Source organism: Nannospalax galili, unplaced genomic scaffold (assembly GCF_000622305.1).
Source record: "Nannospalax galili isolate Female #2095 unplaced genomic scaffold, S.galili_v1.0 scaffold161, whole genome shotgun sequence".
NCBI lineage: Eukaryota > Metazoa > Chordata > Mammalia > Rodentia > Spalacidae > Nannospalax > Nannospalax galili.
Window position 1 is genome coordinate 4,204,750 of NW_008348586.1, and position 26,517 is coordinate 4,231,266.

At 42.4% G+C, this 26,517-nt stretch overlaps 1 pseudogene; it reads right to left on the reverse strand.

The window, feature by feature from the left end:
* Window positions 1-7,495: 7,495 nt before the first annotated feature.
* Window positions 7,496-8,667, reverse strand: LOC103744046 (annotated as a pseudogene).
* Window positions 8,668-26,517: the final 17,850 nt, after the last annotated feature.

Consider the following 26,517-nt stretch of genomic DNA (forward strand, 5'->3'; position numbering starts at 1 on the left):
ACCGCAAAGATGAAGCAGAGAGAGCGAACTGGAAGTGGGGAGATGTTATAAACTCTCAAAGCCGACCCCCCAGTGACATACTTCCTCCAGCAAGACTGCGCCTCCTGAGCTCTCCAACCAGCGCCACCAGCTGGGGACCAAGTATTCAAATACTCAAGCCTGTGGGGAACATTTCTCATTTGAATCACCACATGATCATACCAGCATTTTTGTTGGTCTGAAGAATTTGATGGTACTTTCTATCTCAGTGCTCAGATTCTTACAATAAACATAAAGCTACTGGAAACTCTGCAGTGTGACGACTGCTCCTCAACATCATGAGATGCTGACTCCAGCATGTTTGAAGATGCTGTCATCTTCACAGTGGCTAGTGCTTGGTGTGTGTTGTACAGTGCAGCACAACCCTGCCCAAGCACATGCAGCTTTGTAGAAGGGGTGTCTCCCTTCCCCCCTCTTAGTTTCTCAATATTTGAACATCACCACTACATTTTTACCAATGTTTCAAACTGTTTAAAAACCCCCTCATGACAACTTTTCTGAATGCACAAAGGGCAGGGGAGAGAAATGGGAAAGGGTGTGAACTCTTGATTCCAAGAGTCTTGACTGGATTCCTGCTTTAACACTATTCTTGTGCGCCCCCTTTCCTATGAAATGGAGCTTAGCTTATGCTGTTAACAGATGATCATGACATAATCATGGAAAATGGCTAGTATAGTGGAGCACATGATAAATCCATAGTAAATTCTAGCTATTGTTATTATTTACAAAAATAATCACCATCTGTTCTCTGATTTTGCTGAATGGCATTAGGGTTTGAATCTAAAATGTCCCCCAAAGATTCAAGTGTTGAAGGCTTGATCCCTAATGCAGCTGTATCCAGGGATGGGGCCTTTAGACATGATTGAATCATGAGCTCTCTAATCTCACTACTGATTAATTTATATTTTAACAAACTATTGGGAGATGGGGCCTGGATGAAACAGATCACTGGGGACCTAGCTTTGAAGGGCATATTTTGTTCCTGTCTCCTTTCTTGTTTTCTATCTGCTTCCTGACTGCCACAAAGTAAGCAGCCTTTCTCCACTTCTGCCATGATACTGCTGCCTCTTCACAGGCCCTGAAACAACAGAGCCAAGTGATCATGTATTGAACTCCAAAACTTTGAGCCAAAATAAACCTTTCCTCCTTTATTTTTTTAAATTACATTTATTTATTGATTGATTGATTGACTGATTGATTTGGGAGTGTGTATGTACATGAATGCATCCATGTACGCCACAACATCCTTGTGGCAGTCATAGGACAACTTACAAGGATAACTTTTGGGATGTGGTTCTCTCTCTCTATCATGTGGGCCCTGGGGATGGAACTTAGGTTAACTGGCTTGGTGGCAAGCTCCCTTACCCACTGGGTCATGCTGCTGGTCCTTTTTCCTCCTTTAAAATGGTTTCCTCAGGTAGTTTGTCACTGAGATAAAAAGGCTGGCTGGCACAAATAGTAAAGACTGAGCATAACATTAATCTTCAAATACCAAGCAAGTTGAATTTGTTCACTCATTCAAACGCTATGGACCTACTCTGTAAAGAAAGTTCACTTGATCTCCACCCTCAGGATACTTGGCTTTCTATTGAACTTGTGCATTTTCAAATTTCTCTTTGGGCTGAATTACCACATGGTGGTTCTTGTGTCTCTTTCAGAGCAGCTTGCTTGTTCAAAGCTCAAGTTGCCCTCTGACTAATAGACCCCACTAATAGTAGCTTGAGGTCTCCAAGCTTTTCTTATAGTATGCTCTCCTTCATGTGAAATGTGCTGCTTGTATTCCTATGCTGCTCTCAAAGTACATTTTCTTCACCAGGCTTCTTTGCATATGTCATTTTCAAAATCCTTAAGCATTTCCTCTTCCCTGGGTAGAAGTGGAAAGTTTTGTTTTCATGCTTCACTGGTGTTTAGTCTCCAGATGGTATTGCAACTCAGCAGGATCTATAAAACTAATTTGCAAAATTTGCCACACCAAGCATATTAAGGACTTGGACAAATTTTATTGCTTTAAAAGGTGATTCCTCCAAGCAATTAAATATTATCCTTCTCTCCTGTCTTTGCAGGAACCTTTTTATTGAATTTTTGTGAATTTCATATAGTAAGTTTTTATAGAATTTAGATCCCCCCAGCTGCACCCTCCCCTGACCTCCCACCATCCAATTTCATGTAATATATATATATTTATATTTATATTTATATTTATATTTATATTTACATATATGCCTATAGAGTCAAACTTGGATCCCCAAATGCCCTTCAGAGTGGATCCATCCATTAGAGCCTGACCAACCTACCAAGAGTCTCACCCTTAAGTAAGACCAACTCTTCCTATATCAGTAGCCATTGGCTGCCAACAGTTCTTCAGGTAGGGCTGGAGTTTCTTACCCACCTTCCCATGTCCATGCTGGGATTTTTGTCTGTCTTGGGCTTACATGGGATTTCTGCATGCTGTCATCATTGCTGTGAGTTCATATGAGTAACTGACCAGCTTTGGAACTCTGTTTCCCTGTGGTCATTCATCACCTCTGGCTCTTACAGTCTTTCTTCCCCCTCTTCCATGATGATCCTTGAGCCTTAGAAGGCAGCAGTTTGATATAAGTGTCCTATTCAGGGATAAGTACTCTGCAGTCTCTTAATTCTCTTCACATTGGCCAGTTATGATTCTCTGTGTTAATCACCATATGCAGTATAAGGAAGCTTCTCTGGTGAGAATATGGGTATAACAATAAGTCATTAGGAGTCAGTTTAATACTATATCTATTTAGCACAGTAATAGTATTAGACTCTCCCTTATGGCCTGTGACCTTTCTAGCCACAGGTTCCTTGGTCTGATATCAGTGTCAGATATGGGCTCCATCTTATGAAGTGAACCTTAAGTCCCATTAGAAAGTGGATGGTTACTCCCATAATATTCATGCCACTATTGTACCAGTGGGCGTATCTTGCAAGGCCAATTGTTTTTGTAGCTTATAGGATTTACTACTGAGTAAGGTTGATGATTAATTTTCTCTTCTGATGCATGCATAGCACCTTCCAGCACTGTGAAAGCTAGCCAGTACAGATGAAGCTTTGAAGTTAGTACCAGCTTGATTTCTCCTTCTTTGTTCCACAGCTCATGTATATAGTGTCATCAGCAATAGGGACTTACCATCAAGTTCTGGTGGGTAACCAAGAGCAGAGGTAAGCGGTCAGTATTGTTTGAGGGTCTATGGGACCCCTGGTCAACAACTTTAAAAGAGGGAGTCCACTGTGGAAACGGTTTTGACATACTGCTTCTTAAGCCATTATTGACAGTGAAGTTGATACTTTGAAGAATTGGTCCAAGGTAGGACACTGATATCTCTGTATTGATGAAATGCATTATACATATCATCAAATTTTATCTTTTTTCTATTTACTTTTTATTTTTTAAGTTAGGGTCTCATGTGGAGAAGGTTGGCCTCAAACTTGCTGTAGAGCCAAGGTTGACCTTGAACTCCTGATTCTCTTGCCTCTACCTCTCAAATATTGAGATTACAGGCATATGTCACTATGAAAGCCATTTTCAGTTGAAGACAGTTATCCAAGCTCACTTTCTCACTTGAAAAAAATACTACATTAATATACTTTAGCTCTCTGGCCTCTGTATTTAGTGGCTGTAATAGGCTGGTGCATCCAGGAGAGAAGAACATCTAAACTAGCTCTTGCAGGACTTAATGGGTGATGATGAGTGATCAGCTCTGTGGTAGCCAATGCATTCCTATATGGAATGATACCACATTTGGATGTGGATATTATTTTAACATAGTTAAAATGTGTTCACTTTTGAAAAGTGAAATTTTATAGAATAATGCATAGCAGATGCCTGTTCATGTAAAGAGATTTATAGATGAGTCTCAGGCATTGTCCTGGCCATTTCCCCTCAGCTCACCCTAGCAGCCTGAAACTTTAGTGCAGCGTGGAGTTCCCTTGTACAGGAATGCCTTTGTCCTCAGGAACCAGAACAACTCCTTGGCTGCAGTTTTTCCTGGAATCTATGACCCTAAAAGCACTCTATATTCCCCAACTTCTTTGTTTCTTGGTAGGATAATTCTGAGGTATGTATATTCTACATAGCATCTTGAGAGTCCCTGTGGGATTGGGCCCCAGTCACTCAAAGTGCTAACCTGCTCATCAGTACAACCTCACTGGCTTTTTTCCTATTCCTATTCTACTTCCCTATGTCCTTATCATGCTACTTTACGTCATGTTCCCACAAAATTGTACACATCAAATCATTGACATGGGACTGCTCTGCAGGCAGCCCACAGTTGAGACACTCTATACCATATATAAAATGATGTGGAGGGATCCACACTTAACTTCAAGGGTATAGCAAGAACAAATTGAAATGGCTGTCCAGCTCACAACACCTCTTTCACACATATGATACAATTCTCCTCATGAAGAATGATTCCCTTCATGAATGAGAACTGCCTCCTTGCCTTCTTGAGTTTGGACATTTGATCTAAGTCACTGATAATCTTCACTCTGACCATTGTGGTTGGTCTATGGAAAAATTATTGATACAAGTGAAATCAGGGTCTCCTCTTGGGGTTCTTTGTCTTATTAATAAAGGAATTTAAGAATGGAGTCAAGGGGCTGGAGAGATGACTCTGCAGTTAAGAGCACCAGCTACTCTCACAGAGGACCTGAGTTCTGTTCCCAGCATCCACATGGCAGTTAACAATCCATAGTAATTCCAGTTCCAGGGGATCCAACACCCTCTCTGACCTCTGCGGGCATTGCATGACATGGGTGCACCTACCTACATGCAGGCAATACACTCATACACATAAAATAAAAAATTTTAAATGTTTTAAAAAGAGTGGAGTCAAGGATGATTTTATTAGAATTTGAAAGAAAAACTCTCAGGGCAGACAAATGGCCTCAACTGTTGCCAAGTAGAAAAGAATGGAAGACCGAAAGAAAGAAGTCATGCCTTTTAAGCTGGCATGGAGGTCAGACACATGAGTGATTGGGGAGCTTTAAAGAAAGAGTAAGAAAACCTAAAATGTTGGGGAAGCCCAAAGTACTCGGGAACACATGCTTAGAAAAGAGATAAGGGGTGCTGCCTGGTAAGGTACCATGGTAGGGGCAGATTCTGGGTAGGAAAAGTACAGTATGTCATTAAAGCATTAATTATTTCACCTATCTGTTTAGCATGGATTAAGGTGAACCTACCTTCCTAAGGGTGGTCCTGTGGACAGGTGGTTGACCTAGTCCAACTGGAATGTTAGGTCTGCACCCAAGCCACAGATTCCACTGTAACATTCCCTCTAAAGAGGTCACCCTAAAATCATTTAGGAATCAAATCAGAGCCCCCAAATACTTTTGGCATCTCTAGCCTCTGGCAAGGATGAAGTTGCCAAGAGACACAAGGGCATTTCTAGTTTTTAGCTAAGACAGAAACTGCTTATTTTTCTTTGGAGCTTTTTACCCTAAACTGCCTCACCCTCACCAGTTTCTACCTCCTATTTTATCGTTCTTCCCTCTGAATAGGGAACCCTAACTGCCTGTATGGATGACTGTGCTGAGTGGGTATAGCAGTCAGTGCTTATCTAAAAGACCCCCGAAGTGCATCAATGGTTTTACTTGTATAATTGCTAGTTATAAGGAGAAAAGGAAGTCCTTGACTGGCACCTGGAAAGAGATGTGGGGAAAAGTATAGACAAGTTATTTGAACTAAAAGTCCAAAGCAGGGAACCAGGAGAAGCCAGAACAGAAGGTATTTTAAGATGCCAAAAACAAAGGCCATTAGAATCTCTTGATGAGCTCCCAAAGGCATCCATCTATTAGGCCCTCCTTACTTATCTTTTGGTCTCCAAGGCAGATTGAAGAGTTATGAACCCAAGATGTTTTCAGTCACTTTGATAGTTGTTGGAGTGGTTAGAGTCACAGTGTAAGTTCCCTCCCAGATGGCTTTAAGAGAGCGGAAGAAGAAATTCAGCCATCATTTAATTTTTAGGTTAAAAGTTGGCTTCAGGTAGGAATAGCAGTGTTGAATTAAGCCAGTATTGGAAGTCTTATATGTGGGTAGCATTTTCCTTATCAAGAAGAAAGTCATTGGTGAGAAACCATTGTCTAAATAATGTCTCATATGGACTTAAGCTTAATGTCTGGTGAGTGTCCTGTGAATTGTTAAAGAAACATATTAATCAGTTTAGTCTTTGATTATACTTTCCAGGTGGGTGTTTAAGACCATATAGATGGCCAAAATTAACGTTTTTTCATTTTTACTATCAAGGTCATTTGGAGGTTGTTTGGGCCTGGGCAGAACCTTGGGCTTCTTTAGCCTTTATTTTATCAATTGTTTCATCTATGGGAGGATAAGTCAAAAGCCTTCCTTGATGCTTAAAGCATCGAGGAAATTTTTTCCTCTGTGTTGACCCTCCTCTTTGTAGACAGGACACTGGTTAGAGTCTATCTGGTGAGGTCTTCCTGGCTTCCCTAAACAAGAGGATGCATGACTTGCCATAGCTACAAGACATTTTGAGAGATGCCCACACAATCCTTTGGGACCTAGTTGATCCACCTTGGAGGGCAAGGGGCTGAATATTGTCCCTTTTAATCTCTTTGATCACATGGGTGTAGGCCTCAAAGTATCATTGTTTGAACACCCAGGTCAGTTACATCAGTCTGGTACTTAGAACTACTGTGTAATATTTAAATAATGCTTGAGCAAAGACCAAACGCTAATAAATAAACCTTGATTAGACATATATTTTGTTGTTTAAACAAGCCCTTGCAATTGTTACCAAGAATAGATCATTAACTCCATTGATTTAAGGAGAGGTTTGATTGAACTTCGACCTTAGAAATTTTAGGATCACACACGCACGCGCGCATGTGCAAGCGCACTCCCCCCAAAAAAACCTCAATTCTCATCTTGTATGATCTTGTATGCACCTTAAATAACTTAGACCTTTCTAACTTGTATAAGCTTTCTAGTTTTCTTTTCAATTCTGAAAACATTGAGTGACCTTAATCTTCTACACAAATCCTTCTTCAATAAAAATATTTATTTTCATTTTTACATCTTAACATTTTCTTTTACTTACTGTTTTTTTCTTAATATCATGAGGCATGATATCATTAATAAATAAATTTACGTACTTCTAGGTGTGGTGGTACATGCCTTTAATCCCAGCACTCAAGAGGCAGAGGCAGGTGGATCTTTGTGAGATCTAGGCCAGCCTGGTCTACATAGCAAGTACTAGGTCAGCTGGGGCTACAGGGAGTGCCTGTCTTTTTTTTTTTTTTTAGACACATTTATTCAGCATCATGATCAGACTATAACATTTAGCAATCAACAGCATCGGTGAAAAAAGTCTACATTAAAACCCTTTGTTAGAATGCTTTATACCTTCCACAGAACAGAAACTAAAATAACCTGTTATACAATTAGTCACAAATACGGTCCTGGAGTTTTTTGCCCATACACATGAGTATTGTCTAAAACATGTCTTCTTTGTAGCAGCTTGGCCCTGCCACCACTGTGCTTGGCTGAGTTCACAAATCTGCTGTAACCTGTAGCTTCCCTGTCACTTCTCTGGCTCTCCTCTCCTGCTAAGCCCTGTTTCCTGATGGTAACTAGAACCTTCTCCCCTGCCATAGCTGCTGCTGCTGCTGCTGCTGCTGGAACCACCATAGCCACCTTGATTTTGTGGTTTAGCAAAGTATTGGCCTCTACCACCATAAGGGCCAGAGCTTTTGCCTCCAAAGTTTCCTCCCTTCATAGGTCCAAAATTTGAAGATTGATTGTTATAATTGCCAAAATCATTGTAGCTTCCACCACCTCCGAAGTTGCTTCCATCATTACCAAGTCCGTTATTGCCATCCCCACTGCCGCCATATCCACCACCACCACAGCTGCCACCAAAGCCACTATGACCACTGAAGTTTCCTCCATGACCAAAATTGTCATTGCCACCAAAAACACCTCTTCGACCACCACCAAAGTTTCTGGAACCACTTTGACCTCTTTGGCTAGATGAAGCACTGGCCATCTCTTGCTTTGACAAGGCTTTTCTTTTTTTTTTTGGTCTTTTTGAGACAGGGTTTCCCTGTAGCCCCAGCTGTCCTGGAACTCACTATGTAGACCAGGCTAGCCTTGAACTCACAGAACTCCACCTGCCTCTGCCTCCCGAGTGCTGGGATTAAAGATGTGCACCACCACGCCCGGCTGACAAGGCTTTTCTTACTTCACAATTGTGACCATTCACAGTCTGATATTTCTGAATGACAATCTTATCCGCAGAATCATGGTCATCAAAGGTGACAGAAGCAAAGCCCCGCTTTTTTCCCCTGCCCCGTCAGTCATGATTTCAATCACTTCAGTTTTCCCGTACTGTTCAAAATAATCTCGTAGGTGATGTTCTTCAGTGTCTTCTTTAATTCCACCGACAAAGATCTTTTTCACAGTTAAGTGGGCACTTGGTCTTTGAGACTCTCCTCATGATGCTCCCTCTTTGGTTCCACAACTCTTCCATCCACTTTGTGTGGCCTTGCATTTATAGCTGCATCTACCTCCTCCATGGTGGCATACATGACAAACCCAAAGCCCCTGGAAAGCTTGGTGTTTGGATCTTGCATGGCCACTCTGTCAATGAGTGTTCCCCATTGGTCAAAATGGCTCCTCAGACTCATTAGTTGTTTCGAAGCTCAGCCCTCCGATGAAGAACTTCCACAACTGTTTGGGCTCCTTAGGAGACTTGGACAGACATGACAGCAGGAGACGAGAGCCTTTAGCGATGCTTCCCTGGCCGTGTCAACAGGAAGAAAGGAGTAAGCCAGAGAGTGTATCTGAGATCCTGTCTTAAAATAAGCAAACAAACAAACAAACAAACAATAAATAAATTTACCAGCTGTTAAGATAACTTTCTTGCTGGGGTATACAAAGCAATGTAAACCCCTTTCTTATAAGTTCCCAGTGACAAAACAATGTTCAATTCCACCAAAGTTCACCCTGGAGAACCAATGAGTTTATCATGCTTACTAACAGAGCATGAGTGAGGATTACTGACAGAATGCGGGTGACTTAAAATGTGGAACCCTCCCAGTCTTCCCCAGCCTATATACTCTAGCTTCTCCCCAAGACCACAAGGCCATGTCAGATAATTAGGGTAGAAATGTGTACAACTGGTTGGAAGGAGTGGTTAAATACTCAGGTGAGGGTCCAATAGTCCTATTCATCTCTCCTTCTATGGAGTAACATCAACAGTCAACAAGCCCAACTGTGATGATGCTTTTGCAAGTAGGCGCAGCTGAATTCTTGAAGATGGCTGTTGCTTGGCTCAGAAGATAATGTTGTGCAACACTAACATACAAAAAAAAAAGGAAATTAAAAGCACGTTCATATAATAATGTAATAGATTAATATGACCTGTGTGCATATACTGTTAAACTATGTTGATTTGTAAGTTCTTGGGTTAACCTTATAGAAAACACAGGCATTCAAAAATCTTTTTTGTTTTGTATAGTACAGAGTCATCTACTTATAACAGTGCTTTTCGTTTTGAAAGGATGTAAGTAGCAGATAGAGAGATCAACTAAAGAAATCCTGTTAATTGTGATGCTGGAGTCACTAATTTTTAGGCAGAGGGCCTTCTCTATCTTTGCATAGACTTGTCAACAGTCTTTTTTTTTTTTAATCTATCCTATTAGCTCATTCATTAAGTAAATAAATCATGGTACTTACTATATCCTTGTATTAGTATGTGTTAGTTATGTTTCTCGTTGCCATGACCAAATAAAACATGCCATTGGCTGCTTTTACTACAGATCTCTTTATGTAATGAGATAAATAATAGTATTGCCTGCTGTAAATGGTATTACCCTTAGCTGTTCTCACAGGATCCCTGCCTTTACCCTTGGGCTGTTTGTTGTCCTCCTTCCTGTCACAGGGTCAGGGGACCAGAAAGACTCAGGAAAGGGGTCTTGGAAGACATTTTGAGACAAACATGCATGGGTCTGAAGTGTAAGGGCCAAATTCCATCTCCAGAATCAGCCTCTCAGTGAGCTCAACAGCTCATGGCAATTTCTCAATATCATGTATACCCCAAAAGCACTTATTTCTCTGTAAAACTGAACCCAGTGGTTTATATTGCTAGGGGACTTGTTGAGTCCAGGCTTGCCCCAAATCATCTGTCCTCCTTGTAACCTGCATTGATTTGTCCAGATGAGCTTTATCTGTTGGGTCTTATATTGGGAATGGGGATTGACAAGAGACAGAACACTTGATTTTGAAGGGTCACCCTTTGTTATATCTAAACTTTATAAGGTCACTCATGAACAAAGAAGACCAAGCTGGCATAAGTATCTGCATTTACCAGTGTCTAAGTTGAGGCCTTCCCTGGCTATACTTGGGGTGACCAGACGCTAGAAAGCTTACACCTGCCATCAGTGAGTTTGTGTGTGTAAATGGACAAGACAACCTGAAAAGCATAACAAGTAACTTCTCTCTATAGAGATCAAGTTGTAAGATAATATAATATGCTGGTTGATATTTCCCGTTAGAGGCCACGCTTTTTTTTTTTTTTTTTTTTTTTTTTAGGCCAGGCTTGACTATAGAAAGCTGTAGGATAGGCGTGTCCTCCAAATGACCAGCAACAGATGGATATCTTCTTCTCTAGCTCCCCACCTCCCACTTACGGCAAACTGATTGAACCCTAAGACTCTCTAGGAAGGGAGGGGCAGAGGGAGACAGTCACCCCTCCCACCTAATGAATAGTTAACTGCATGAGAGGGAGGGACTAAGGGGAGACAGTTGGGAAGCGAGGGAGGAGTGAGGTGCTTCACTATCTTGGGCCAGTTGGGGGGTGGGGCCGCAGATCTGGAAGACTCAGCTGACATGTAGGGAAAAAAGTCCAAGGGTGTCTATGCCTTTGTAAGTACCCCTCATCATCATCATCCTATGCTCTGTTAGCAAGCCCAAACACATATCTTTATTTCCTAAACTAAAGTGTAGGGAACATTGTGTCAGTTGATCTTATGGACAGTAGGAGGAGGAAGCCACATGTGCACCTCCCAGCAGTAAATTCGACATACAATTGGTGCAGTATGGATAGATACTCGGGACATGACAAACCTGAGGAGCTTGGGAAGACCAATGATGATGTCTCTGATATGGAAAAAGACCAAAGCAAAATTGGGTGAGGGGAGAGTATAGGAAGAGGAAATACTGACATGGTGGGCTAGCCCCGTAAGCTTACTGGGGATAGCAACAGTGGTATGGATGATGCAGTAGGTAGTGAGCTATGTAACTAAGATGAAGTCACCTAAATGGACAAGTTCAGTGGGAGAAATCCCAGGGTGGCAGCCATCTTGTAAATGGTATAAAATAGCGTGCCTACTTATTCTTTAAGGACTGTGGAAGGTCTAGAAAAAGTTTTAGAAGCCGCGGAAGCAGAGCTGGGACTGAGATCCAAAAAAGTAGCTGCTGAAACTGCCTGGCTGCTTCTTTACATAATAAAAGATTTGTCCCAGGCAGAGACAGTAGCTGGGAGGGAGACTAAAAGGATAAAGGAAGAATTACTTTCTGTATTGGCCTTGGACTTTGCCAGTAAACTGCATAAGTGGGGGAAAAAACTGGAGATTTTAATTTGCCATTCTTTAAAGCTAAGAAGAAAACCCAGATTAGATCAGTAATACAAGGCTCATCCTGGAACCCTGAAACATGGGACCCATGGGGAAGAGCAGATAGTAATGAGGAAGAGAATGACCTAGAAATAGCTAACAATGTCCCTCAGAAGCAACCTTTAATAAAAAGAAAGAAAAAAAAAATCATGTTTCAACATGCTGATGGAGGCCTTAACAATAGGCCAGTACAAGGAACTATAGCCAGTAGAGAACAGTCCACACTGGAGCTGTTGGAACTAGGGAACACTTTCAAACAAACAATGAAGAAGCCCCTTACCACATAGCTTGTGAGGTATGGGACATGGGAGCAGATGATATTAATTTAAGTGCTACAGAAGCATTAGAGCTGAGCTATATAACCACTCATGCCTCCTGCTGCATAGGCTGCATAACCTGAGGCAGTACAAGGGCAAACAGTCCCTGATAGAATGGCTTGTTTGAGATTTTAGAGATACTTGGTCATCACCAATGGAGGTTTCCATAGATAGCAGGGGCTGGAGGACCATAGAAGAGGGACAGGCGTTACTGAAAGAACTAGGTATAGGGAAAACAATATATGATTCCCAGTTCACTGGGCCAGATAGGACTGTGTTCACCAGAGATTTAAAGAAAAACTTGATTCTACAGGGACCTCGAGAATGGTACGGAGCTTTAATGGTTTTGCTAAGTCTCTTAATGGAGTAGGATCTTTGTACAGTAGGGGTGGCTTTGGCAGATCTAAGTGACTCAAACCAGTGTGTAAAACATGCCTGTAAAATAATAAAACAACCTAAAAGAGATATAAAGAAGACCAAACAGAAAAAGAGGTCTGTTTGGGTTACTTGAAGGCAAATGTGGCAAGATTTGTGTCTAGTCCAAGTTCCTAAAGAAAAAAATTGACAAAAACACCAAATTCTGTACTGAGGAGTTTCTGGAAGGCTTTAGCAATTGTATTTACACCCATAGGTTAGATTATTACAAACCTCAATGTTTGTTTAGATGTTCCTGCTTTTTTTTTCATTTGTCTTCATAGTAGGAAAAATATCACTGAGATGAATCAATAGCTACGTCTTGGAAACAAATAATGAGAAAGCCCACGAGTTCAATATTTTGTTACAGTAAAGGAAAGATCATTTTGCATCTGTCACCCCCTCCAAGGCTCAGGAATTTTTGCAGACGAGGCTGGCAGAAAGATTGTAAAAGCTAGAGGAGGGGATGGAGTGTTGGGCAGGCATGTCCTCCGAATGACCAACAACAGATGGATATCTTCTCTAGCGCCGCACCCTCACCCCACTTACTGCAAACTGGTTGAACCCTAAGACTCTCCATAGGAAGGGAGGGGCAGAGGGAGACAGTCACCCCTCCCACCAAATCAATAACTTCATGAGAGGGAGGGACTAAGAGGAGACTCCTGGGAAGTGAAAGAAGAGAGAGGCACTTTGCCATCTCGGGTGCCTATGCCTTTGTAAGTACCCCTCATCGTCATCATATGCTCTGTTAGCAAGCCCAAATCAATATCTTTATTCCCTAAACTGTAGTTTGGAGGAACATCGTGTCAGTTGGTCCTACGGAAGATGGGAGGAGGAAGCCACGAGTGCACCTCCCAGCAGTAAATTCAGCATACAAAAATCATCAGGCATTTTCTTCTTTGATGTCTGAATCAAATGGATACAGGCTAGGGGTGCCTTTATAGCTCTCTGTAAGAAAAAAGGAACATATATTGGACCATCTCCCAAATCTTTCTTGTCTTGACCTTCAGAGTGTCCTCTAGAATTTTTTTTTCAAACTTCTTCCCCTCATGAGTGATCACAGGAAAGAAGAGGCCTGTCAGATTAAGTGCTTTCTTACTGACCTGACCTGAGTTTCCTGTATCTCTTTTTTTTAATTAGTGACCGTAAAAAAGGTAAAGACATGCCGGGAGTGGTGGCTCATGCTTTTAATCCCAACACTCAGGAGGCAGAGGCAGGTGGATCTCTGTGAGTTCAAGGCCAGCCTGGTCTACATAGTGAGTTCCAGGACAGCTGGGGCTACAGAGAGACACTGTCTCAAAAAGACAAAAAAACAAAAAACAAAAAAAACAAAAAAGTTTAATTGTCCTTACTGATATGACTCTTTAAAACCCTGTGACCGCCATGAGTTTTTTGTATTTTGCCTAGTTAGTCTTATTTTGCCTGTGTAGGTTGCATCATCCACAAAAACCTCTGGAGTGAATACTGAGACTCATATGTCAAGGAAGTCAGCCAACTTCTGATGATTATAAAGCTAGGGATGCTCTCTGCTCCCTTGTGGGTTGGACATTTAATATCCCCTTAAATGTTCCCTTTGACCCTTTAAAAAATTACAATATGCCCGTCTGTATTACATTTCTCAAACTAGATAGGAGGCAAGCATGATAATGCTTAAGTTATGCTAAAGAGATGAGTGGACTACCTAGTGCATTAATGAGATGGTGAGCTTTTCTTACTTGGAATCCCTGCCTCCTAGTGCAGTTCTGGTGGAACAGGTTGCAGACAAGAGGTCTCTATAAGTCCTGCCTGCTTTTCTGAATTTAGAAAAGCGTAATTTTTCTCCTTTTCTTCTTCACATCCCTTTTCAAAGCATGCTTTCCCTAATGCTTTGGGCTGCCCCAGCATCTTGTATTTCTTTACTTTTACTCCCCAACCATGTAGCTGCCAGTCCCTGACATGTCTGACCTCCATGCAGGCTCTAAACCTGCTTGGCTTCATGGTTTTTTTCCTTCTCCCCTCCGTTCTCCTCCTCGAGGCAGCTGCCGAGATTCCCAGCTTGCTTGCCCTGCGGATTTTTCTTTAAATGCTAATAAAATTGTCCTAAATCTTCTGTTTGAGTCCATTCTTTTTTTTTTTTTTTAAATATTTTGTTTTATTATTTTTATGTTATGTATATGTGTGTATTGCCTGCATGTAGGTAAGTGCACCCGTGTCATGCAGTGCCCATGGAGCACAGAAGAGGCTGTCGGATCCCCTGGAACTGGAATTACTGACAGTTGTTAGCTGCCATATGGGTGCTGGGATTCGAACCTGGGTCTTCTGCAAAAACAGTCAGTGTTCTTAACTGCTGAGCTGTCTCTCCAGCCCCCTTGAGTCCATTCTTAAATTCTTTTATGAATGAGACTGAGTCCTCTTTTGTCCCTGTATTTGCTGAGGGCTATCAGTCAGGCTGCCTGGATTAGAAAAGTCAGATTATATTTTACCCTATATAATCTTGAATTAAGTACCTGTAATCTAGAGACTATGGAACACAAAAAACAACACCTAAAAGAATTTAGAAAGAGATGGCATCATAATGGTCTTTCTCCTTAGTTCATGTCACAACCACTGGAATGTGAAAACAAAAGCAAGGGTGCCCATGGCATGACTGACCAGAAACAAAAGCAGACAACACACATGGAACCAAGGAGTCTCCAGGGAAAGGATATTTTATCTCAGAGAAAAACAGGCTTGGAGATGCTGGGCAGAAAGAGAAGGCATTGAGACCCAGTGAGGCCCGAATCACGAGCCTCCCACTTAAGCAGGGTGATACCTCTTTGCCTCCTGGCTGTTACAGCTGTCCACTGGAAGCAGCTTGTCCTGGTTATCTATCCTTTGCATCCCAGTTAGGATCTGTGGTTTCCCAAGATTCAGCTCTGGGCTGCTGAAAATTCACATGAGCTTCCTGGGTGTAGTCAATTCAAAGTGTCAGCTCCCTTTGGTAGTGGCTAGTGTTAGAGGCCCATGGCTGGGAGAACTCTTAAGTTCCCTTTAGAAATCAGTAAATATATCATGCAAAACTGTGTCAAAATCCAAAATCCCACTATGGAGGTCTGGCATTACCTCCTTAGTCCTTAGTCTGACATAAAAATTCATTGATCTCATCATGTGACAATAGAGCCTATGTTGGAGTCTCCTCTGTGTCTTCTATTTCCATGATTGTATTAGGTATCCAAGAAGGTGAAAACCGAAAAGGAAAAAAATTGAAGAGGATTTGAACTCAAGACTGACTGGCTATGACAGGAAATTCCTAAGGTGTGATGATCCCTTGAGGGCTCAGTGGTACTTGGAAGTTTTATGGGTGTTGCCATTTTGGTTTATGCCATGTGGTTACATTAACTAACATGGAGGCAAAGTCACATGATCACTATCATTTTGATGACATACTAACTGTGCTGGATAGCTTTAGTGTCAGCTTGATACACCTGGGTTGAGGGAGCCTCAGTTGGGGAATTGCCTCCATTGGACTGGCCTGTGGCCATGTCTATGTGGCATTTCTTGATTATTGAGTGATGTGGGAGGGCCGAGCCCACTGTGGGTGGTGCCACCCCTGGGCAGGTGGGCCTGTGTTGCATAAGAAAGCAGGCTGAGTAGGGGCCAGGAGAGCAAGCCAGTAAGCAGAGTTCCTCCATGGCCTTTGCTCCAGCTCCTGCTTCCAAGTTCCTGCCCTGAGTTCCTACCTTGGGCTCCCTGATGAACTGTGACCCGGGAGATGTAAGCTGAATAAACCCTTTCCTCCCCAAGTTGGTGTTGGTCAGAGTGTTTTATCACAGCAATGGAGGAACAAACTAGAACACTAACCAAGATGGCAACCAAGTCATGTGGCTGTCCCCATATTGATAACATCATTAGTCAGGATGGTTACCAGGTCATATGGTTGCCTCCATCTTGATGAGGTCACCAGCCAAGATGGTGACAAAGCCACTTGGTTACTTTTTGCTTATGGTGAACTCAGCTTTATGATGAAATGAGTCCGCCAGTCCCTCTGAGATCCATGCATCTCACAGATTAAATGTGGACAGCCAATCTTTTCTTTAAAAAAAAAAAAAAGGAAGAAAGAAAGAAAACAACACTGAGTTAGTTTAGACTGATATAGGATAAATTACACTCAGGTATATGACCCCAAAATAGCAAAACAAAGAAACAGGAAAAGATTCCATGGTCTAGAACCAAGGAATGGAAGTCCACATATCTTACCATCAACTGTATTTGTGAATGTCAGTGAAGTCATTTTGATCTCCCCTTGTCTCTAGGTACAAACTGTTGCTGGGATAGGAACCCATGAAGGAAGCGGAAGGAATGGGGAGTTTTGCCCAATGCTATAGGTGGTGCTGTTGCCCTGGGAGCACATGGAGAAACTGGGAAAGAGAATGTGACCTTGGCATGGCATAGGCTGAGATCAGAAAGATCTGTGACCCTCCAAATTGGCTGGAATTTAAGTCACTTAGAAAACGACTTGTTAAAAACAGTTAATCTTGATTTAAAACCTTAGTAGCTTTGTGTGGTGCTTTTACCAGTTAGAAAAGCAACTGCCTGGTGACCATGTGTTCTAAGGCAGTATCTGATCTCATCATACCAAGTGGCTGTCTATTCTCTTCTCTTTCCTCAAACCTGATCCAAATTCTCAGAACCACAGTGGAGAGGGAAAGAAGGGGGGATCCTGTGCCCAGAGAGAGAAGACAGGGAGTTAAACTTAGTATTATTTACCTCCTACCATGTGGCCATCAGTCAGCCACAAGATCCTGAGAAAGAATAAAAAAAGCTTTTTTCCTTCTCCCAGTGAGGCTGAGCACCAGGCAAGCTGCTTACAGCCTCAAGGCAAGCTAGATAAAGGCTCCTACAAGTTTTGTCTTTGGAGACACTTTGGTAATATCCTTGTACTCACTACCAAATATGTTACTGGAATTTTGGTGTCCTTTTATGGTTGCCAGATGACACAGGAGAGATTAGGGTCCCCTCTTGGGATTCTTAGTCTCATTAATAAAAGAATTTAGGAATGGACTCAAACTAAAGCTCAAGGACAGGTTTATTAGAGTTTACAATAAACACTCCCCAGGGCAGGGCTGGAGACACGGCTCAGCCACCGCTGACTGTTCTTGCAGACCTGGGTTCAATTCCCAGCACCCAAATGGCAACTAACAACTGTCTGTAACTCCAGTTCCAGGGGATCCAACAGCCTCTTCTGTGCTCCACTGGCATTGCACGACACGGGTACACTTACCTACATGCAGGCATAACACTCATATACATAAAATAAAAATAATAAATAAAATATTTAAAAAAAAACCCAACTCCCCAGGGTAGACAAGCTGTAAATCGCAGCCACTGCTCAGAGGAGAATGAAAGACAGAGAGAAGCCAGGCCTTTAAAGCTGGCGTGGAGGTCAGACACAGCTTTAGAGAAAGAGTAAGGAAACCCAAAATGTTGGGGAAGGCCACAGTGTTAGGGAAAGCATTCTTAGAAAAGAGACACAAAGATGAAAAGTTTTCTGGAGTCCTCAGAAAAGCAGGCCAACTTACAAGCTCCATGACTGCTGCCTGGTCGGCTGCTGAGCAAGGGACAGAGATTCTGGGTGGGAAAAATACATTATCTCGTTAAGACACTAATTATTATATCTTTTTTTTTTTTTTTTGTCTTTTTGAGACAGGGTCCCCCTGTAGCCCCAGCTGTCCTGGAACTCACTAGGTAGACCAGGCTGGCCTCAAACTCACAAAGATCCGCCTGCCTCTGTCTCCCAAGTGCTGAGATTAAAGGCATGCACCACACCACCACGCCCGGCAACCCTGTCTATCTCTTAAGCATGGCTTACAGTGAACCTGCCTTCCTGGGGTAGTTCATGGCTAGATGACTGTTGTGGCCAGCTGGAATGTTAGGTCTCCTCCTGGGCCACAGATTCTACTGGAACATTGTAACTCACGTTGGACTAATGTGACTCCTTCCTTGAAATGTTTCTAACTGGTGCTGTTGGAAGAAACAGCTGTGGAGCTATAAGCACAAAGCCTTCCTGTCACCTCTCCGGTTTCAGGGGGAGGACACTGCTAGTTCTCAGAGAAAGACACATGAGAAGGACACCCTCATGCCATCCAAATCCCTAGGGACAGTTTGACCTGGAACCAGCTCTACTTTGTCCCTCTCTTCAGTTTTGATTATGAAGTGTTTTCTAGGTAAAGTAATTCATCACTACAATGAATGATTCTTACTATAGTTACCCAACTCTGAAGTAAAAAGTTGTATTGGGAGCAAGAAGGTGATGGGGGCAGAGGATTCTGTTTCAAATATTGTGTTTTTAAGTTCTAGCTTTTTTATTATTCTTTTAAAATTTATTTTTATATTTTTTTAGATATGGTCTCATGTAGCCCAGGCTGGGCTTGAGCTCACTATGTAGCTGAGAATGAACTTGAACTTCTGATTCTCCTGCTTCTTCCTCTTGGGCACTGGTATTACAGGTGTGCACAACCATAGCATTTTCTTTGAATGTAACTCTTCTCACAGTATCTTTCCAAAGACTCTTGCCAATTCTGGTATCTGAGGTGCTACACTGACTAGTATATCCTATCTCTTCATGATGGGGTCCCATTTTTCTTTTTCTTCGTAAGCTGGTACTTGGAAAGGAGGGGATGAGACTAAATTTTGCTATGTAGTTCAGGCTGGCCTTGACCTAGAAATCCTTCTGCTTTAGCCTTCAGAGTGCTGGGATCACAGGCATGAGTTACTATGCCTGGTTACATAGCCACACACATAGTAAACGTTGTAGATACTGGACTTTGTTATCTTCTATTTAAGAGCATTTTCTTATAGTAGGCAGCTATATTACTGGTGAATCACATCACTGTTGTTAAGCCTTGGGTTTTAGAATGGATCTATTTGAGTTTTACCCTTTGTCATAGTTCGTTTCTCCATTGCTATGACAAAATACTCTGACCAATACCAAGTTGGGGAGGAGCTAGAGTATTGTGCCTTAGTCAGGAATGTAATCTTTACTCTTTAAAAAATATTTTTTTCTTTTTTGAATTTTTGTATAATTCATACAGAAAATCATCTTTATACCCCCTTCCCCTTTGGCACCCTCCCATAGCCCCCCACTGGAGTTCATACATTCTGTCATTTGTGTTAAGGCCTATCATGTAAAGTTATGTCCCCAGATGTCCCTCAGTGCAAGTTCATCCACTGGGATCTAGTCAGCCTATCTAGAGTCCCTCCCTTTAAGAAGATCAGCTCTTCCTCACCCAGCAGTAATAAGATGCCAATAATTCTTCCACTAAGATTGGGGCCTGCTGTGTTCATTTCCACAGTTCTGGGTTTTTGTCTGCTTAAGTCTGCATGGGTCTTATGCATGATGACACCATTGCTGTAGGTTTGTATGAGAAAGGTCCCAGGCACCTATAGGACTCTTTCTGTATGGTCATGCACCTCCTCCCTGGCTTTTACAATCTTTCCACCCCCTCTTCTGCAATGGTCCCTGAGCCCTGGGTGGGTGGATTTTAATATAGGAGTCCTGTCCAAGGACCCACACTCTGTAGACCCTTATTCTCTGCATTTTGATTATTTTGCATCCCTGGCCCTCTGTTGCATGACGGAGCTTCATTGATGAGAATTGAAAGGTACATTAATGTCTTCTTCATCCCTTGTTCTATGTTCCATGAGCCTTAGGTGTAGAGGTTGCATCCTAGATGTGCCATTTAGACTTGGGTAATTCACAGACAATCTATGTGTGTGACCAGTTGTAGAACTCTGTAGTTATCTCTGTCTCTTGAAAAAGAAGCTTCTTTGATGGGTGGTGACTGGGATACTTGTCTATATATTTAAGGATTCATATTTTGCATATAGTAAGAAATTACATTTGTCTAGGGATGTGACAGCCTTGGAGTTTTCTTTAAGATCTCTGACCTCTCCACCTATGTGTATTTGGCTAGGTTTATAGTACCACACATGAGTCTCCTCCCATTGAGTGAGATTTAAGTCCAATTAAGTAGCTATTGATTACCCCCAAGATAAAAGTGCCACTACTGCACCAATGTCATTTGCTGTGCTGGTCATTGATGTGGTTTTTAGGCCTTGAAGCTGGGGTTGGACCATCGATTGATGTTCTCCCTTAGCAGCTTGTGTAGTGCTCTCCAAAGCTATGAGAGCTAGCCTTCAGGGGAGGTGGCTTCCAGGTCAATTCCAGCTGTGTTGCTCCAAATCTTATGTCCAAAGTATGTCCTGTCTTCAGCAATAGGGTCTTAACCATCAAGTTCTCGGAGGCAATCAAGGACTGCAGCAATAGCCTGTGCAATTTTGGGAGTCTAGGCAGTAGCAAACCACCACGGAAGAAGGGCAGGAGGCATCACACAGCAGCAGAGCAGTGGCTCTCAGCGTTATCTCTGGTTATGCTTTCAGGAATCATTTCTATAGTTTGTAATCTTTACTCTTAAGATATGGCCCTTTTATGGTTTCAGCAAAAAGCTCCACTTAGCAAGACTCAACTTCAGACTCCTCTTCTATGATAGGCAACGCTGAAGTTTCTATTCACTCCTTGCAACTGCCGGCTGCTGTTTTTCGCTTCCCAGGAGTCTTACCCACACATGGTCAGTTCAGAGGTTGGTCAAGGATTTGAGGAGAATTTGTACATATATTTGGGGGTTTCCAGTCCTGGGACTTTCTCCCTTCTTAACATTTCCCCTCGATTTCCAGCCATTCCAGGAAACCCCTTCTTTAAACTGTCAGGCTAATAGACCTTCGACTTTCTGCCTAATTTTTACTCCCTCCCTAGACCCTCCCGCGTGCAAGCTGTCTGTAATTCTCTAGTGTAGTCTTTGGTTCACCAGCATGAGTATCACCTAGGAATGTGTTTAAAAATTCAGTTTTTTTTAAAGCCCAGCCCAAACCCAGTGAATCAGAGGCTTTGGAGTGGAACCACAAAATTTATGCTTTTCTTTACTATTTTGGAAAAACATTTATCTATTTTGTGTGCATGTGGGCTTGTGTATGTGCCATAGTGCATGTATGAAGGTCAGAGAACAACTTGAGAGTCAGTTGTCTCTATCCACCACATGGATCCTGGGGATGTAACTCAGGTCATCAGGCTTGGCAGCGAGTATCTTCATCTGAATAACCATCTTGCCAGACCAAATTTGTTTGGACTTTTTTCTAAAATTTATGTTTTAACAAGCTCCAAATTCAAAAAGCCACACCCATATGAAGCTCATCAAAAGAGGTTCCTTTCTTTCAAGGGCCAAGTCCACTTCTTTCACAGTTACAATCTGGTTGTTGTACAGTGACATCAAACAGATATATGCCACCCCCTTCAGATTTCATAATTGTTATTTGAAGGAAGGGGTTAGCCTGCAAATCACTCTACTCTGTCAGACCAGAATTTGGACATTCATTTTTTAGAACATCCCATATACTGTATATGGTTTGCTTAAAAAAAAAAAAGTACATTCCTAAAATTCAGTAGGAATGGATACCCTAAATCCTCTATGCCCTAATGTCAGCTGGAAGCAGACTGACTAGATATCTGTTTCCTAAATTATTTTAATGTCTCAGCTTTTGAGGGGAGAATAGTAGGTAGCTAGACAGATATTGGCAGGCTTTGGGGCCTTTAAGGAAAGACCCCTCCCTTCCAGCATCCTCCTCATCCAAAATTTCTGACACCAGAGACTGCCCCAAGACACCCCTGATGACCCTCATCCAGCAAGAAAGATGCCCCCTTTTCACCTGTCTAATAAAAATGAAAGTCAGGAATGTTAGCCGTAGCCACACCATTTTGAAAAGTTCTGGCAATTTTCCTAAACCATAGTGATCCACATTCCAGGATTGAAGTAACTTGTTCTCCCAGGTTCCTGCTCCTGCCTCAGCCTGACATTCTTCTGCTTACTGCTTACCACTCTTCTATCACTCCTTAGCAACAGGCCCCAAAGGAAACTCATTACCTTTCCCACCCCCTCCCTTTCTGCCCTATAACTAGCTCAGCTTCTAAGTGGAAGTTTCTTATGGAGACCCCTTCTGCAGACTCCCCACCCCCAAAAGTTAAACACTTAAAAGTAGGCTCATTTTCCCCTACTATCCCAGTGCGAGGGATTAAATCTAGGGCCTTGGGCATGTTAGTCAAGTGCTCTACCACTGAGCTATATCCATAACCCATTTAAAAATATTTTATTTATTATTTTAAAATTTTTATGTGTATGAGTGTATTGCTTGCATGCATGTAAACGCACCTGTGTCCTGCAATGCCCATAGAGGTCAGAAGAGAGGGTTTTAGATCCCCTGGAACTGGAGTTACAGACAGTTGTTAGCTTCCATGTAGGTGCTGGGACCCAAACCTGGGTCTTCTGTAAGAGCAGCCAGTACTCTTAACCAGTGAGCCATCTCTCCAGCCCCCTCACCCATTTTTTACTTTTTATTTTTGAGACAAGGTCTTGCTATATTGCTCAAGCTGGCCTTGAATTTGTGATTTTCCTGTCTCAGCCTCCAAAGTGACTGGGGTTACAGACTTGTGCTACCAGGCCTGGCTGCATGCACTTTTCCTCATCATTAAAAAATTAATTAAAATACCTTTAACTGACATTCAAATCAAATGCTTATGAAATCTGGCAGTACTTTATAGTTTTTTGAAGTACAGCTTGAAAACCTCTAGTCTAGGGCGGGGGATACAGCTCACTTGGGCAAAGTGTCTACCTAACACGCACGAGGTCCTGTGTTTGATCCCTAGCACCATCTAAACCAGGTATGGTGGTGCATACCTGTAATCCCGGCACCTAGAGGTAGAAGCAGTAAAATAAGAAGTTCAAGGTCATCCTGGACTACATAAAAAATTCAAGGCTTGGGGCTGGAGAGGTGGCTCAGTGGTTAAGAACACTGGCTATTCTTGCAGAAGACCCAGGTTCGAATCCCAGCACCCCCATGGCAGCTAACAACTGTCCGAAACTCCAGTTTTAGGGGATCCGACAGCCTCTTCTGTCCTCTGCAGGCGTTGCATGACACGGGCACACTTACCTACATGCAGGCAACACACGCATACACATAAAATAAAAATTAAAAAAAATTCAAGGCTAGCCTTGACTGGGCTATGTGAGACCCTGTCTCAAAAAGAAAACAAAAGAGAAAAACCTCTAGTTGAAGCCACATGGTGGGCAGCATGTGTTGTGGATTAGCTTCCACTATGCACAGGACTGTCTCTATGACAACTGTCACCACAGCATCAAGCCTAAGACGGGTACTGAGAGTTTGTGCAGAGAGAGAATGCAGTGTGATGTCTTCCTGGACCCCATTCCAGAAATTCCTGGAAACTTGCTTTGCATCTTTTAGAGGCAGCCAGCAGGTGATGGCCAGGTAAAAGAGATGTTTGCTAAGAGCAACCACATTTCCAGAACTCCAGCTTGCTTTAGAGGCTCTGCTTAGCTTCTGTGGGACCAAATGCATCTGTTCAGCTTGGTTTTGCCATGCTGCTCACATTCCTCAAAGTATAGAGTGTCCCTGGTCCTCAGTGAGAGCCAGGGACTCACCTTCAAAAGCAACTGACCCCCAGCTCCACGGTATTCCCGCCATGCTAGATCTGTGGAGTAGAGAGAAAATTTATCTAGAACAATCACTGTGACTTTCTCCTTCCCAACCATATCCCTTTCAGACCCGTCCATGGGGAGTAGGCCAGGCAACACCTCCTCCGCATTGACAGACATGCAAGTCCCTTGAGGATGTTGTTAGAATCAAATCCTGATTTAGTTGGTGTTATGGACCAAATGTATCCCTTCAAAATTCAGAAGTTGAGGGACCAAAGAGATGGCTCAGCTGTCAAGAGCACTGGTTGCTCTTGTAGAGGACCTGGGTTTGGTTCCTAGCACTGGAACTGTTCTCGAAAGGCAACTAACAATTGCCCTTAACTGCAGTTCCAGGGGATCTGATGCCTTCTGGCCTCCTCTGGCACCAGGCACACATGTGCTGTATGTGCATACATGCAGGCAAAACACTTATATACAGAAAATAAAAATAATAAAAAATAAATCTTAAAAAATTCAGAAGTTGAAAATGTAGCCCCTAGTACCTCAGAATTTGACCACTTTGGAAACAGGTTTTAAATTTCCAGCTTGCTTTCTTTTTCTTTCTTTCTTTCTTTCTTTCTTTCTTTCTTTCTTTCTTTCTTTCTTTCTTTCTTTCTTTCCTTCCTTCCTTCCTTCCTCCCTTCTCCCTCTCTCTCTTTCTTTCTCTCTCTTTCTTTCTTTCTTTCTTTCTTTCTTTTCCTTTCTTCTTTCTTCCTTTCTTTCTTCTAGGCAGGACCTCATGTATCTTAAGCTGGCCTTCAACTCACTATCTAGATGAAGATGACCTTGAACTCCTGATTCTTCTGCCTCCACCTCCTGTATGTTAGGATTCGGGTATGTGCCACCCTACTCAGAGATGGGACCCAGGGCTTCCTGCACTCTAAGCAAACATTCTACCAACTGAGCTACATCCTTAGCCTGAAACAGGGTCTTCAAAGCAGGAATTAAGGTTAAATGAAGGCTCAAGGGTATGACTCTAATGCTAGATGATTGCTGTCCTTTTAAAAGGAGATGATGGAAGCTTGGCATGGTGGTGCATACCTGTAGGGTGACCTGGGTAACAGCAGGACATGTCTTTAAAATAAACAAAAGAAAAAGAGGGCCAATGAAATAGCTCAGTGGTTAAAGGCACTTGCTGTCAAGCCTAACAACGTGAGTTCCATTCCCCAGGACCCACATGGTGGAAGAAAAGACCCAACTTCTACAAATTGTCCTCTGACCTACACATGCACACTGTGGTACATACATGCCCCCACAATAAAGAGATGTAATTTTAAAATATTTTATTTATTATTTTTATTTTATGTGTATGAGTATATTGCCTGGATGTATGTAAGTATATCCATGTCATGCAAAGCCCATGAAGGTCAGAAGAGGGTGTTGGAATCCCTGGAACAGGTTAGGATGGTTGTTAGCCACCATTGTGGGTGCTGAGAATCGAACCTGGGTCCTCTGCAAGAGTAGCCAGTACTCTTAACTGAGCCATCTCTCCAACCCCTTAGGTGTAATTTTTACATAGGAGAGAATAGAGATAGAGATAGAGATGATAGATAGAGATAAAGAGGAGAGAGAGAGAGAGAGAGAGAGAGAGAGAGAGAGAGAGAGAGAGAGAAGAGAGGGCTCAGGATCATGTGAGAAGTGTCAGGGAGAAGATGACTATTTATAAACTAAGAAGAGAGGTCTCGAAGGAAACCAATGAACCCTGCTGATACCTTAATCTGGGACTTCCAGTATTTAGAATTATGACATTTCTGCTCTTTAAGTATTCTAGGTTGTAGTAAGGCCACCCCAGAAAATGAACACATATATCTAGGAGTGAACCAAGATTTTGCTTTCCTAACAAGTTTCGATGATGATGATGCTTCTCTGATCTAAGTGCCACATTTTGAGTGGCAGAGACCTAGAGAATATGGCTCCTGTTTGTTGTGTGGGTTGTCAGCTTCGTAAGTCACCTAGCAGGTGGCATGGAGAACATTTTTTCTCAAACTCTGCCTTCTCTCGTTCACTTTTTATATTTGTAGCTCTTAAAATTTTTATGTTTTTTATTTTACGTGTATGAGTGTTTTACCTCATACCTGTGTGTAAGTGCACCCATGCCATGCAATGCCTCAGAGGCCAGAAGGGTGTTGGAGCCCTTAGAACTGGAGTTATGAATGGTTGTTAGCTGCCATGTGGGTGCTGGGAACTGAACCTGGGTCCTCTGCAAGAGCAGCCAGTGCTCTTAATCACGGAGCCATCTCTCCAGCCTGTGTTTGAAGCACTTTTGAAAGACAGCAAATATGGTGGGGGTCTTTCAGATTTTATAATAGAATGGAGCAGGCTCATCTAACAATAGAGAGTTGATAGCTGTGGAGGGGCACAGGTCCTGCATGCAGTGGGTAGATGCTATTCTGTCCTTATGCTACTATGTAGGTCTGTAGGTTTCCTGTGGTCAGAGATCCTAAAATTTCAAAAATAAATCAGACATTTGGATTTTTATAGTAAATCTTTGGATTTTTAAAACTTTAAATAGTTGGCAACTTTATCAGCTTATTTTTGAAATGTTGTGAGGCAAA